The sequence below is a fragment of the Tursiops truncatus genome, chromosome 3 (genome assembly GCF_011762595.2).
Source record: "Tursiops truncatus isolate mTurTru1 chromosome 3, mTurTru1.mat.Y, whole genome shotgun sequence".
Classification (NCBI taxonomy): domain Eukaryota; kingdom Metazoa; phylum Chordata; class Mammalia; order Artiodactyla; family Delphinidae; genus Tursiops; species Tursiops truncatus.
The window spans coordinates 146,855,301-146,870,166 of NC_047036.1; the positions used below are offsets into that span (position 1 = coordinate 146,855,301).

At 37.7% G+C, this 14,866-nt stretch overlaps 1 protein-coding gene across 8 annotated transcripts in view; it reads right to left on the reverse strand.

Moving 5' to 3' along the window:
* The window catches only part of FBXW11 (F-box and WD repeat domain containing 11), a 132,121-nt gene that overhangs the window by 114,831 nt on the left and 2,424 nt on the right, over positions 1 to 14,866 (reverse strand). For 3 of the 8 annotated variants that reach the window (XM_019945904.3, XM_073802795.1, XM_019945889.3), the window contains exon 2: positions 8,075 to 8,236. The exons of the other annotated variants lie outside the window; for them this stretch is intronic. The gene's annotated coding sequence lies outside the window, so the exon portion shown is untranslated. The remainder of the gene's footprint in view (positions 1 to 8,074; positions 8,237 to 14,866) is intronic. 8 annotated transcript variants of the gene reach the window in all.

Here is a 14,866-nt window from a genome sequence, read left to right on the forward strand (position 1 = left end):
AGGTGTAATTTCAAGTCTACAGTACAGTCAGTCCCTTGTTGATTCACTATCCTTTTGATTAAGTTCTTGCAGAGATTGTGGGGAAAATTAAATACAAGCAGCCAACATTCTGAAAATAAGTACTAGCATTGCTAATATTTTTGCTTGAAAGTTTAGCTCCACAATTATAAGGAAAGTGACTTTTAAAATCATAATATAAATATTCACTTTATAAACAACTTTCAGAAATAAAGCCATGTCAGAGTTAGACTTTGTTGAAGCACGTTATTTGCATATTGCAAAACTAAACACAGTGGCAACGCATGAAACTATTACTGCTGTCTTCCAAAATTAACCAACAGATTAAAAAATATGTGGTTAAGTTCCAGAAACTATAATTAATTCATTCACAATCAGTTAATTCATAACTGATTTATGAATGCAAAGCTTTTTAGAGACAGGACTTCATGTTTTAAGAGAGTCTGATTTACATTCTCTTCAATACATGCACATACATACTCATATCTATCAATACAATCTACCCATTCTACATTTAAAATGTCTCATCTCCTCCTCTTCCACACCATCTGTTACTATCTTGTGATTTCTTCCCTGGAACATTACAACAGTCTATTAATTGGTCTCCCTGCTCCACTGCATCCTCCAAACTGACTGCCAGAGTGATCTTTCTAAAGCACAGATTTTGCTCAAACTTTCAGGTCATCTCTCATCTCAAACCACACCCACTACCCTCACCCTTCCTCTCCTCCAGGGATGACAAGCTCAAAAGTAAAGAAGGCCTTACAGGAGCTATGGTGACCAGGAAAGTACAAGACTTGACTCAAAAAGGCAGCCACTACTCAGCTCCAGTTTTCAGGCAAAACCAGAGTGTTTTGATATGAAATGTCTAATTTTTAAAAATCTATGCAGATCAAATAAAATACATCTGTGGATCTCTATCTACAGGCTACTTGTCTGTAACTTATAACCTAAAGGATGACCCAAGATTTGGTTATAATCTCTTTACAAATTTATCTACCTCAATCCCTTCACACAAACTACACTCCAACAATCCACAGAACTACTTACTCCCAACAGACAATACACACCACTGCCTCCCAGCTACTGTTCATTTGGTTACCTTTGCCATGATATTCCTCCTCTGCCCCAACACATCCACATCCATGTCTAATTTTTGCTCAAGCCCCAAAGGGTAACTTTTTAAAAATTTCCTTTATGAGATTTCCTTTCTTTTCTAGCTCCCACACAACGTATGTCCACCTCTCATGATCCTTAGCAGTTCTCACATTAAACTATACTTTTTTACGTAAAAGACTGTAAGATTCTGGAAGCAAGGTACACATCTGATTCTGTTCTGTATTCCCCACATTACCAAACAGTACCTGTTCGATTACATGCTCAATAATAAATGAATAAAGCTATTTATCTGCCTATTTGCATAACAATTAGTACCTCAAATAGACGGCCATTACACAGTATGATCCCTTAGATTTTGAAAATCAAAAGGCTAACAAGGTTCAGAAAAATATCCCTGTAATATTAATCAGAACTAACATGAACACATGGTTCATTTTAAATATACGTCTTAGGTCTGTCCACTGAAAAGGTCTAGAAGCAACAACAACCCACCAGTATTGATTTTGTTTCTAAACACCATTCCCCACTAAAAGGAACCAGAGCTTCTTGGAGAAATGGTTGATTCCTGATATGCAGGGAAAAGTAGAAAACCAAGAAACACACCAAAACTGATGGGCTCATGTTAAAAAGGAAGCAGGAGCTATCTTGAAGGGGCTCTCATTAGCCAAATCTGAACATCAATAAAGATTGTAATTGTTAACACAGTGAATAAGTAAAATCCATGAGAGTACGGTGACACACAAAAGGAAGGAGGAGAAATGAGATGGCCTCTGTGAATGCTAGCTAACAAATATAGACGAAACGACAGAAAACCACAATTCTGTAACTTACATTGTAATAACTGATTTCAGGCTCAGGATGCTAAAACCACTGGGTGAAAGGCTGTAATGGAACAGGATATTTACAAGGTGCCAAAATATTATCCCATAGTCCTTTGTAATAATAGGGGATAAAACTGTACCTTAATGGAGAGATCTGGCTGCTGCCACCTTAGTCAAGGGATCAAAATTAGCATAGCTCATAATGGGATAACCTATCATTAAGTGCCTCCCGACATGACTCAATGCAAAGTACACTTCACCTATGATGAAGCATTCTTGTCACTCTTATTAAATGGGCTGCAATCAAGCCTCTCACATAACTTCCAGTTTACAGCAAGTATAGGAGCTAGAGAAACGAGTTAAGTAACACCATGAAGAAATATTCAGACAAGTGAAGAATGCTGCACACGCTACAGGACAACTAACTGAGCTGGACTCTTAAAAAAAAAAAAGTCAATTCCAGGAGAGGGAAAAGGGCAGAGGGACAGTTAAAACAAAAAGAAATTTAAAAGACATCTACAACCAAATACAAAAGGTGTGTTTTATTTGGAACTTGGTTTTTTTTTTTAAAGAGGGGGTGTTTTTTAAAATATTGAACTGAATATTTGTTATTATATTATGGAATTACTTTCATTTTCTTAGATATAAAAATAGTATTGTGGCTTTATATATGTATAAAATACATATGAGTATATTTAATATTTGGTTATATATGGAGATGTATACTATATACATGGTGTGTGTGTGTATGCACGCTTGCTTTTAGAGAGAGACTATCTTAAGAGATACATGCTGAAATGTTTAGAGGATGGGGTATCATGTTTGCAACTTACTTTCAAATTGTTTAACAACAAAAAAGGGTACTTATTTGGGGAGAGAAGGACAGAAAGGGGAGGAGAGGGACAGAGGAAGAAGGGAGGGAACGGACGAAGGGACGACCAAGGAGGGGAGCAGACAAATGATCCAAATACAGCAAAATGTTAACTGTTGAGTCTAGGTGGGGAGAGTATACAGGTGTTTGTTGTACTGCTTTTCCCCCCAACTTTTATATATATGAAATTCTTCATAATAAAAAGTTATGGGGGAAAAGAGAGAACAACTTTAAATGCAACCAGCTTAAAACCAATGTAAAACCTTGAGAGTGTCAGGAAATAAGAGTACTCTCAAGCAAAGCCTGCGAGAGTGTAAATTGTTGCCATGTGACTGGAGGACAACGTGGCAATGTCTATCAGATTTTTTAAAGCACCTATCCAGTGACACTCCCAGGAATCTGTCCTGAAGATATACTCCTCCACATATGAAATGACATACACGTCAAGTTATTTTTTACAGCATTATGTATAACAGCAAAAGACTGGAAATAGCCTCTATCTGTAACAGCCCAGACTGGTTTCACAAATTATGGCACATATAATAAATCAGCGTGCATCTTTTAAATTATCTCTTCAAAAAACATGAGAGTTCTTTGGAAACTGATATGAAAGATGACCATGTCATATTTTACATAAAAAAAATCAAGGTGCAGAATAATGTGTATAGCACACACACACATATATGAAAGCTACACAAGAATGTGGTTGAGTAGCTGGAGCTAAAGAGAAGTGAGACTTTTTTTTCCTTACTGTGTACTCCTTTTTGCACCTTATGAATTTTGTACCATAGACATATATAATGTATTCAAAAAAGTTTTTTGTTAAGTATTGATTGACTTCAGCTGTAATGAAGTCTTCACATCTCCATGCTTTCATTACTAAAACCTAATTACAGTGGAGTTATGTAGCACACCTGGGAATAAGGGTCTGCAGTCAGTACACAAGGTGAAAACAGCATATAGTAAAAATCTGCCTTAAAAATCTCTTAAATATATGCCACACTGGACCAACACACCATCTCAATAATTCCTACACAGCTAATTTTCATACCAGCACTTGAACAGTTTGCTGTTTCTTCAACTGACTAGTAGATTAAACAGCTGGCTTGTACTTCAGCCTCATGTTGTGATGTTAAAAATGTTTCTTTAAAATACCATAATCACACTCATCACAGCTAGATGAGAAGCATTCAGGAATTGAGACAGGCTGAGAGAAGAGCAAATTTCCATTCCCCATTTCACGTTTGGTCCAGAATGTTCACTGTTTAGGTTAGTTTTCCCTTGCTTTTGTCACCAGATGTAAAGAAATGAATTTGATAAATGTATGAAAGATGTGTAGTGACAACATGGTGCTTTCTAAAATACATTTCAAAAACAGTACCTCTATTAATTAAACAAACCCCTACAGTGGAAAAAAATATCACAATCCAAATATAATGGACTAATTTGCTGATTGGGAACAGGCTGTAACAATCCCCAGATCAATGTGAGAAGGACAGAGGAGTAACACCTCTTGAGAGACATCACATATGATCTCATAATCTGAGCTGTAGCCCATTCCTTTATATTAGCATTTCCATACAGATATATAGATTCTTCAATCTTTACTCCGAGTTATCTTCTAACTCCAATAAGTAAAGTTAGCTATCACTGAAGCTAAATAAAAACTCCCAAATCTTTCTATCCCTGCTCTCTCTGGTGAGCGCCAGATCAGTATTCCTACTAGATACTTCTCCTTTTAGAGGATTCACCCATAGGCTACTCAAATTCACTACAAACCGAACTCATTCTTTCTCCTCCCTCCACTCCCCCCAGTCTGTTCTTCTAGTATTCCCTATCTTGGAAGAGAGCACAAACAACCATTCTGGCGCCCAAGGCAAAAATCTAAAATTATACTATATTCCATCCATCTCTTTCTCCTATAACCAATCCCCAAGTTTGGTAGGTCCTGCCACCTACATCTCTTTTAAGCCCACCCCATCTCCACCATGCCCACTGTCAATGCTTTGGTTTGCCTTCATCATTGCACACTTGAGCGAACTGGTCTCCCTGCCTTGAGTCTCTTCAATCCATCTTACAGACACCTGAAAAGTTAACTTCCTAAAATGCAAATTTGGTTACATCACTCTTTCTATTTTAAGAACAGAAGGATCAAGAACAAGTCCCAAAGTAATGATATAGTAAGCTAAACACAAGCTCATTTAATAACATGACATAATGCAAAGAGAATGTACTACCAGGCATATTTTTTATGAGTATATTCCTATTCTACCCCACACTATATGACCAAATTAAATAAGCTATTAAGTGTGTTTCAGTAGAAAGAGGCCTTAGGGAAGCAAGGAAAATTCAACTGCCTTCTTAAAGAGAGTCAAAAATGAACACAAAATGGATCCTAACAGTGATAAAGGTGCCTTAAGGAAAACAAGGAGTTTCCCAGACCTAAAAAACAAGAGTGCGTTCAAGCTGAATGTAAATATTAACATGCTTAAAATGAATGCCGTAATCAGAAAAGGATTGGGGAAGTAAAAACAAGCAGAGAAGCTGAAGGAAGACAGAAAAACCATCCATCCCTAAAGTAAAAGCTGAATGAGGTTGTCTCAGTCCCAGGCCAGCAAATGTCACTTCCCTGGTCAAGTCCATGCTAACGAAACCAGGTGACTATGATCTGACCTGGTAGGTAAAGTCTACCCACTGGACAAGAATATTTTGGTCATTTGGCTTGAGTCTTCAGTTCCCTCTAAATATCTCTTCTCATTTGAAAAACTTAAACTGGCATGTTAAGTAGGATCTAGTAAGGAAGTCTACCTATCAGAAAAGTTTATATTAATCATGCCAACAAGCACATATCATTATAAATTAATAAACTGGAATTCTGGCTTTACACATCAGTCTTGCACAGCTGGTTAATGAATTTAAGTCTAACCGTGGGATAAGGTGCTGGCTTTCAGCATGCTGACAAGATCAGATTTCTAAGGGTGTTAAATCCAAGACCAGACCTAGGATGAAGGTAAATTCTATAACTGTATTTGTGGCTATTAAAATTAATTAAAATTTAAAATTCAGTTCTTCAGTTAACAGAGCCACATTTCAAAATAGCCACAAGTGGCTAGTGGCTACCATATTGAACAGCACAGATAATGAACATTTCCATTATCCAGAAAGTTCTAACTGGACGGCACTGTTCTGGAAGACAACCTTAAACTAACCCTACTGTGAGTCCTCTCGGGAAACAGGCTGAGATAGTCTTGGATGGCTAACACAGAATCTGAGATCTAGACTATTCTCTACAGAAGGTACGAAATAGATACTCAGCAACCATTGTTTCCTTTCCCTTTGCAATGATTTTTTGAAATCAGAATACAGTTTTAGTCTTCAGGATTTCTGCCCCTCTTTTTATCACTGGATGGTATTTTAAACTTGAGGCACAGACATTAGAAGCACATTCTCTGAAACGAAACTGCCCAGATTCATGTCTCATCTTTGTCTCTTACTAGATGTGTGACCTTGAACACGTTCCTTAACTACTCTATCCTTCAGTTTCCTCATAACTAAAGTGGAAATAAGGGTACCTACATCATTGGGTCACTATGAAAATGAGTTTATACATGTAGAGTGTTCAGAATTGTGCTCAATACAGAGTAACTGCCCATTAAGTGTAAACTACTACTACTTTTCCTACTACCACCACCCTGAGAGCTCTTCACGTGACAAGCGTGAAAAATGCTCAACTAGAAGAAATACTAACAAATATAAAAAGTAAAACATGGATCACAAAGCCAGAGTGTCAGCCTATGATAAAAAGGTTTTTTTTTTTTTTTTAAGGGTAAAGGAAATGGGTAATCTGGAGTGATTAAATACCAGAAAAAGTCATGGGTTGCCTGACAATGTCTTACTTGTAAGGCTGATAAACCAGAGATCAAAAGAAGTCTACATAGGGACTTCCCTGGTGGTCCAGTGGTTAAGACTCCATGCTCCCAAGCAGGGGGCCCAAGTTCCATCCCTGGTCAGGGAACTAGATCCCACATGCTGCAACTAGAAGAGCCCACATGCCGCAACTACAAGAGCCCACATGCCGCAACTAAAGAGCCTGCATACTGCAATGAAGATCACGCGTGCCGCAACTAAGACCCGGCGCAGCCAAATAAATAAATAAATAAATATTAAAAAAAAAAACATGCTAAGAATGTCACTGTTAAAAAAAAAAAAAGAAGTCTACATAATAAGCTACTGAGCTATTTAAATAACCAATAAAAAGTAAGGAGGAACTGAGAAGATACAGGTTTGAGTTCACTAGACCAAATGATACTTCCCTATATAAAACACATTTTGACATGCAAATGTATAGCCTCTCTTATACTTCCTAAGTTACCTTTAGGTTCACTTGGTGACTGACTAAAGATCTTCTAATCTTTTCATTAAGAAGGGAGAGCACCAGATACAATTAAGATACCATGCTAAACAACGATCCATCATGTGTTCTCCAAGTGAAAACCCACTGTAGAAAACCGCATCTTACTCTAACAGTATATAGACAATATGAAAATCCTGAAGTTGAAGTACAAACTTCAGCAAATGTAGTCAGATGGAAAGAGCCAGAGCTCTGGAGACACACAGGCTCAAGCTTAAGCTTGGCCTTGCCATGTACTAGCTGTATGACCCTGGGCAAATTGTACTTAACGCTCATGAGCTTCATTTTACAATCTGTAATATACACGTAAAGCAGGTGCCAACTAAGTAAGAAATATATGTAAAGAGCTTACAATAGTGCCTGGCACTTAGTAGATGCCCAGTAAACAGCAGCTACAGTAAGTAAATCGTCCTGAGAAGACCCTCCAGGAGTCCTAAGAATAAAAGACCACTACTTTACATGGTAAATACAAAAATTATTCTGACCAGGTAATAACTATAAATCATGAGATAATGCCACAAAATTGTCATTTGCTTTCCATAGTTTATAACCTATTCCTCAAACAAATGTCCCTTGTTTACTGTACTGTATTCCCTGTTAGGCTATGACTACAAAACTTTTGGGCCTATTTAATAAAAATAACTGCATTTCTTACACTGAAACAAAGTTTTTACTAGCAAATACCTTCACTAAACCACATCCAAACATGAACACTATGAATAAATGTCTAACATTTCTTCTTTCTCTATTATAATGGAAAAAAGTAAAGAAATTTTAAGTTTCTCTCAGTGAGCTGAGTTCTACATAACAAAACAATACAGGGTAATTGCTTACCTGGACAATATTTTGTACTTCAGATCCACCAATCCAGAATGAATGGGGGTATTCCCTTTCAGACTAGTCTGAGAAAAGACAGCAGTCAAGCAGCTTCCAAGATTCTTTCCGCTTACTGTATCCAGCTTTCTTCAACAAAATCCCAAACATGCACTTCGGTAACTGTTGAAAGACAGAAAGCAATCCATACACCCACCATGGCACCAGCGGCAAAGGACAGCCACCAAGAAATGGAAGGGTCAATGGAGTGGTAGATCTGAAGCACAGAAAGAGTTACAACCCTTGAGTCAGCTATTTGGTATAAAAGGTCTGTAGTAGCACTGCTCATCTCTGTGTTGAGAGAAGGATAAGAAATTCTACATAACAAAGAAGGAAACATCCCTAATACTATTATTTGTTCATGATAAATATCATGCAATTTCCAAATGCATGATAAAAATTTCTTCTATTATGCACATAAATTGTCCCAGATCATTCAGCTGCAATGAATTTTATCCATTTTCTAAGACAGCTCCTCTACTACTACAGAAACTTTGTCAGCCAAAGTTAATATAGGAGGGCTCAAATGTCTCCCAATCAAAATATGTATTTAAGCACCTAACAAGAAATCTTTTGGTTTGCCACATATAAGAAATCAAATCCTCACATCTCTCAAATCTTCCACCCTCAGCTGAAATACAGGACATTTTAAGACATGTGACATAACTTCAAGAGTAAACTTCTGACTCAATAAAGGCCAATCCCCCACAATGGCCAGTCACTGGGTAAATTAGGGAAAATAATAAAGAACACTAGTAAACAATTTACTAGATAACACCTTTAAATACATAAGCCCACTCCACATTATATCAACATTCTTTTATTACCATACCAACTCTTCCATTAGACTGTAAACTCTAAACAAACTACGAGGGAGAGAGAAAAAGACATTCAACAGGATGACATAGATAAAAACTTAAAAATCCAAAGACTGTGAAGCTGCTTGCACATAAATTTGCTTCTTCCTCAACTGTCACACTACTGCCAAAATGTTCCGGCAGTAATTATAATACCTACCTTTATTGAAGGGTTACTAATGGGCCAGGACTTTCACATTCATTACTCATATTTAATTCTCAAAAAATATGAGAAGAAATAACTTGCCCACAGTCCCACATCTACTAGGTTGGAGAGCCCATGCCCTTTTCACAGAATACTGTGGCCTCCCAAGTCCACAGTCCATGGATCAGAAAGACCATGATTCCTGGGGCAGAAGAAACCAAGCTTTAAGCTAACTGACGTCAGAAGGGAGAACCACAAAAATACAGAAGAGTTAAGTATTTCAGCCTAGCTGAACTAAAATACAACTGAACTTGTTGAGCCATCCTGAAAGGGCTGACTCCCCTGATGTAGCCACTTAAAAGCATTTCAGTAACAAAAAGCCATGCAATTCTAAGGCCCACAATATTAATTTTATAACAAAACACATTATAACGTTGCCCAAGCAGACTTTGTGTTTAGCAGCAAAGATGTGTCTGTGACAAAGAATCCCAAACCCAGTTGAAACCAAGGAATTTTTAAATTCCAAGATCAATAAATAGTCCACAGGCAAAGACTAAAGATGTTCTGATTTTTCATGTTACAGGCAAAGCAACTGAGGCGACTGACTGAAGTACAAGTCTAAGATTAACCTCTTCATAACAAACGGGTGGAAATATCTTAATACCCTCAACTTAAAGGCATTATTTGAGTAAAATCACAAGCAAAGAATAATTGCTCAAGCTCTTCTCATTACTCTAGAGCCTAAGAATAAACTAAAAACCCAATTTTGACAAAAGCTGCTAGTGGGCTAGTAGTTAACTGCTAGAGCAATATACTCTGCTTTTCAAAGTATAACTCACTGCTATAACCAAAATGCCGAACAATTATAGCAAAACACAGCCACAACAATTTGACTAACGGACTCACTCCTGAACCTCTTGCGTTGTCAGGGCTTTTTCTTGTATTAGTGAGTTAATTTTCCCCCCTTCCCTTCAAATAAACATTTACTGAATGCCTAATTGGTGGCAGGCCTTATGCTAGAGAAACAAAGATTAATAGATGCCAGACCAGGAATGTAAGGACTGACTTCTTCCTGTCCCCTGCCCCTTTCTCTCTGAGTCTCCTAAGCAATCACTTCACAGAACCAAAACATATTTTATTATTAGTTCCCAAAACTGGTTAAGTGATCTGAATTTAACTCTCAAAAAAAAAAAAAATACTCAGGTTCCTTTTTCTTAACAGCAGAGCTCTCATTTTTCTTTTTCTTCTGTGGATCAGAGGTTTGCTATTAGAGAATGGTTTCCTATATTCATTGTACTTAGGTATTTGCCCATCTCTCTACTCAGTCATCTTTTTCAATTTACATGTTAATGTCTCACTGTTTCTACTTCACTGCTTTCCATTCTGTGAAGGTCTTCATTGTTGACTAACCCTGAGAGGGAATTTCCTAAAAAATGTTTCCTGCTGACATCACTGAACTCTGCAATCTTTGAATTTTGTTAAAACAATAATAAGATCCAGGTTAGAGATACCCTACTGGACTGTCAGGTCTTCCTGGCTGGTCTCTCATTTGCCTACAAAGACAAGCTTCCTGTGAGGCAATTGCGATCAGCAGAAACTGAACTGAGGGTAACAAGCACTTTCTTGACCAACAGGTTTTTCCCCTTTTCTCAACTAATTCAATGAACAACAATACAACTCAGGAGGAAATCTTGTAGGATAGTCACCACTTATTCTGTTAAAGGTCAAAATCACCAGCTTTGCTAAAACAAGGATAAGAATTTGAAAATCCTAATTTCCTTGTCGAAACTAAATTGATCAAACATAAATCACAAAGCTCAATGTTAATATGAACAATTACCAGTCTCTTTCTACCAGGATACCTAAAACAGGGTTAAGTGGGTTCTCTCCACAGGTAGAGTACAAGTCTAATTATGGCTAATTGGTAGTTCTTAGTAATTGTAACAGTACTTCCCAGATTTCCAAGACAGTACTTATTCTGTATGATTTCATCATCTCCTCCAAAGATGCCTCGTTAAATGTATGGCTAAAAGCAACTGAATTTTAGGCCTCTGTAAAGCTTCACAATTAAATACACACACAAATCAGGGGGGAAAATTTAAAACCTTCCTCACATCATCTGTCTTGATTGTGCTTTACAAAATATGGTCCCTGTACTTGTGGGGAGAGTTAGCTTGGCAGGTAGTTGCTGAGAGACAAGTCTTTGCAAGGTCCTTTCACATGCATCTCTCATAATCCTCCCAGCAGCAATACCTACATTTTCTTATTTTTATATATAATGAAATCATACCAGAGTTTAAACGTTAACGTTCTTAAGGTCACACAGCCAGCAAGTGACAGCTAAGATACAAACTCAGGTGTTTCACTCTAGAGTCCATGCCCTTTATGCTAAATCACGCTTCTCTAAGGTCACAGCATCCTTAGAACTTATCGACTGTTTGGCAAGTTCACGTCAACAGATATAAAAGGAGTTTGGTTTCCTCAGTCCTTCTATCAACCACTCTCTAGGATGTATATAAATCAATCTGTATGTGTATAAAAGTCTGTAAATAATGGTTAAAATGTCTATGAATGTCTGTGTACCACATCCCACCTTCCTTTTCCCCTTAGCAGTCTTTCTCGTCTATCTATCTCCACCTTTGTCTTAAGATTATCAAAAGGAAATCTTTTTTTTTTTTTTTTTTTTTTTGCGGTACGCGGGCCTCTCACTGTTGCGGCCTCTCCCGTCGCAGAGCACAGGCTCTGGACGCGCACGCTCAGCGGCCACGGCTCACGGTCCCAGCCGCTCTGCGGCATGTGGGATCCTCCCGGACCGGGGCACGAACCCGTGTCCCCTGCATCGGCAGGCGGACTCTCAACCACTGCGCCACCAGGGAAGCACCAAAAGGAAATCTTAAAAAGTTTTCACAGCATGGAAAAAAAACTAACGTTAATTTAAATCAATACCTACTGCACACCCAAGTGTGAAGTGTAGTGAAGGATTCAAAGGACAATCAGATACAGCCTCTGGAAGAGAAGCTTAGACATGATCAAACTTTTATGATACACAGGAAGGTCTGATAAGTCCCATAAGAGTTAGGAACAAATTATCGTAAGAACTAGTGATATAGGTGAGAATTTCCAGAAAAGAAGATGGCTAAGATACAGGCAGACAGCAATAATACACGCAATCAACAGGAAAGTTCAACTCAACATTTACTGAACACCTACTACAAGAGGCACTGTGAGGAGTTTATCATTTAATAGGGGACACAAACAGGAAACTATAATACAAACCCAGAAGATGTTCACTGCCACAAGATAAAGTGTCAGAACTCATTCATTGAACGACGATTATCATATAGGCAGTGCTATAGATAAAAAACCAAAATGGTATCTGCCACCATAATATAAACTGACATCAAAAAGAGAAGGCATCTAAGCTGTGTTCTGAGGGGATAGTACTTCATCAGCATAGGTGGAAGAGAGGATTGTTGAGATCTGACCTAAAGCAACTTGGCCAGAGCACCAACTATTAGGTCCTTCCCATAAACATCAGTAGCCTTAAATACATGGGTTTAGGTCAGTTCGTATCAGTGCTGACAAAGGAAACAGTGAGCAGAATCTGAAGAACCACAGATCCCCACGCTTTGGCTGGAATATAGAATAAGTGAGGAATGTGAGAAGAAAAAGCTGAAGAGAGGCTGGAATTTGAATTACTAGGACTTGAAATGCTTTCTTTCCCTCAAACTGTAAATATCACCAGATGGAAGCCAAGATCCCAGGTACCTCACAGCACAGAAAAGTTTGTTTCTAGAATTCATAGAACCAAACAGTACTACTCAGAGAAATACATGTGCTGTCCTGTAAAGCTATGTAATGGGTTAGCGATTCTTCTGTGCTATACAGAACTCGCAGTTTTCAGGGGACAGCAGTCAGGGGCCAAAGAGTGGCAAGACTTGTGAGCAGGATCATGTTTATCCTTGTCAAATCTGAAAGGACATCTAACCTACTCCAAAATCAGGAGTAAAAATTGATAATATTTGAGCCACAGCCTCTTGAGGCAGGTCAGTGAGGTCTATGCATATGCATGTGATTTGTTTCATTTGGACCCTACTTAAACTTCTGTCTACTTTATCTGCATTTGGTAAATCAACACATGGCTAGTGGCAGATGAGGGTAAGCGACGGTGACAAAGTAAGACCCAATTTCTTAAAGGAGTCACTAAACAATCCCACTTATTCCACTTAGAAAGCCAATGACAAGGCGGGGTGGGGGGACACAAAAAGATAAAAAGATAAATATTTCCAATAACGTCACTTAGTTTCTTTCATCTCCTTGGACTTGTGGCCTGTCTGTACTTCAATAGCTCTAAAAATAGATTTGATATTACAGCTTCTTAATAAGATCCAACATATTTTACCTATATCACTACATTCGACAAGTAATATAGCCATTTAGAGATAACACAGAGGGGAATGACTCACTTAAGGTCACTTAGCAAAGAAGGGAACCATTCAGAGGCTAACAACAGAGTATAAAACTACCCATTACTTGTGTAAAGGGGGGAAGGGGTACGCTCACACCCACAGAGGAAGCAGGATTATCTTTCCCAAACTTTTAACATTAACTTCTGCTATCTTCTAATAGGAAAGACTAACCATCTTTTTCCAATTAGCAGCTATGTGAGTGCTTTCTAGTAATAAGTGCCTGAACATAAAACTCATACTACTTCTAACTCAAGTGTTAAATATCATGTGACACACAATGCACAGGTTTCATTCTTTCCGGTGAAGTCCACCACACTAGACAAAGTTTGGTGAACTTTTGTGTATTTCCAAATGGATTACTACTTTTCTACCTTATTAATAATAAAGCTAATTTTACCAAAGTCAGAAGTTTGAAAAACAGTCCCACAAACTAGGTACAGTACTGGGCCCACATCAAGCCGCCAAAGTCATTTGGTGGTTAAATTATTCACTATCAGCAATCGTAAATTCAGTTGGCTCGATGAAGAGTTTATAGTCTATATTAAAGACTGAATCCTACGAGGTAGGTCAGCTGCAGAAGCACTTTTTGTGGACCTGGCCACAGGCAGGGGTAGGAGTCACAATGGGGGTTATATTTTGAAGATTTAATTATTCTGCTATCACCAGTTTTACTTCCTAGTAAACTAAAAAACTGCAAGAAAAAGAGAAAGAATCAAAATCAAAGAAAGTAGAGGAATGAAGATTAAGAAATTGGTGAAACCCAAGAACTGTTTCCTTTCTTTGAAACAGCAAGCTCTGGAATATCAAATGAAAGTTATCCTGTTAACCATTAAGTACCGAACTGGTACAGGCAGCACAATCACAAATATTTGAGTACTGAAGCTGACTCATAAAATTCTAAAAATATTTCATGCTTTAGGCTTTCAAAATACCATCAGTTTAACCCCTCCCCCTCCTTTCATCATGTTATTTTGAAATGTAAATGTTTTTAACCTAGTTCTGGAAACTCTAATTAAAATGCAGTGAATACAGAAAGCCACATGCAATTAGATTTCAAGGCATTATCATTCCTACATCTGATCCTGGATTTAGTAAATCAGTTGTTAAGTACCTGTGCTATCAACTACACTAAAATAAATATATATGTTTAGGAAAAGAGTTGCCTAAGAGTCTTAACTGCTTAACTGATAGCCCTTTGAGGGAATATAAAAATCCGTTTATAAAAAGCCATTGTAAAAAAAAAAAAAAAAGCCATTGTAAAAAAAAAAAGCCATTGTAAAAT